The sequence below is a fragment of the Arachis ipaensis genome, chromosome B4 (assembly GCF_059453495.1).
Source record: "Arachis ipaensis isolate K30076 ecotype BB chromosome B4, ASM5945349v1, whole genome shotgun sequence".
In the NCBI taxonomy this organism is placed as follows: Eukaryota; Viridiplantae; Streptophyta; class Magnoliopsida; order Fabales; family Fabaceae; genus Arachis; species Arachis ipaensis.
The window spans coordinates 114,606,826-114,608,151 of NC_142439.1; the positions used below are offsets into that span (position 1 = coordinate 114,606,826).

At 38.1% G+C, this 1,326-nt stretch overlaps 1 non-coding gene across 1 annotated transcript; it reads right to left on the bottom strand.

Annotated features, from left to right (window-relative positions):
- Nucleotides 1-882: 882 nt before the first annotated feature.
- Nucleotides 883-990, bottom strand: LOC148568852 (small nucleolar RNA R71). The gene has a single exon (XR_015882871.1). It is a non-coding gene; the product is annotated as a small nucleolar RNA R71 (small nucleolar RNA).
- Nucleotides 991-1,326: the final 336 nt, after the last annotated feature.

The following is a 1,326-nucleotide window of genomic DNA, read 5'->3' on the forward strand; positions in this document are numbered from 1 at the left end:
TTTTCGAAAATATTTTCCCCCTTTTTCAAAAATTTCTTTTTAATTAACTAATTATTTTATTTTTATTTTGAATTTTCGAAAAAAAAAACTACTAACATTTTTCAAAAACTATTTTCGAAAATCACTAACTCTTTTTCAAAAATAATTTTCGAAAATCATTCTCTCTCAACTCCTTCTATCTATTTATTCATCTACTAACATCTCTCCCTCACTCACCAAATTCGAACCCCCCTCTTCTATCTGTGTTCGAATTTTTTCTTCTTCTTCTCTTCTTCTACTAATAATAAGGAACCTCTTTACTGTGACATAGAGGATTCCTCTTCTTTTCTTTTTCTCTTCTCTTTCTTATGAGCAGGGATAGAGAAAAAGACATTCTTGTTGAAGCTGATCCAGAACCTGAAAGGACTCTGAAGAGGAAATTAAGAGAAGCTAAATGACAACAATCCAGAGACAACTTGATTGAAAATTTCGAACAAGTAAAGGAGATGGCAGCCGAAACCCAACAACAATGCAAGGAGAATGCTTGGTGACTTTACTGCACCAAATTCCAATTTACATGGAAGAAGCATCTCCATTCCTGCCATTGGAGCAAACAACTTTGAGCTGAAACCTCAATTAGTTTCTCTGATGCAGCAGAACTGCAAGTTTCATGGACTTCCATCTGAAGATCCTTTCTAGTTCTTGACTGAATTCTTGCAGATATGTGATACTGTTAAGACTAATGGAGTAGATCCTGAAGTCTACAGGCTCATGCTTTTCCCTTTTGCTGTAAGAGACAGAGCTAGAGTATGGTTGGACTCTCAACCTAAGGATAGCCTGAACTCTTGGGATAAGCTGGTCAAGGCTTTCCTAGCCAAGTTCTTTCCTCCTCAAAAGCTGAGCAAGCTTAGAGTGGATGTTCAAACCTTCAGACAGAAAGAAGGTGAATCCCTCTATGAAGCTTGGGAGAGATACAAAGGACTGACCAAAAAGTGTCCTTCTGACATGCTTTCAGAATGGACCATCCTGGATATATTCTATGATGGTCTGTCTGAGTTATCTAAGATGTCATTGGATACCTCTGCAGGTGGATCCATTCACCTAAAGAAAACGCCTGCAGAAGCTCAAGAACTCATTGATATGGTTGCTAATAACCAGTTTATGTACACTTCTGAGAGGAATCCTGTGAGTAATGGGACGCCTATGAAGAAGGGAGTTCTTGAAGTTGATACTCTGAATGCCATATTGGCTCAGAACAAAATATTGACTCAGCAAGTCAATATGATTTCTCAGAGTCTGAATGGAATGCAAGCTGCATCCAACAGTACTCAAGAGGCTTCTCCTGAA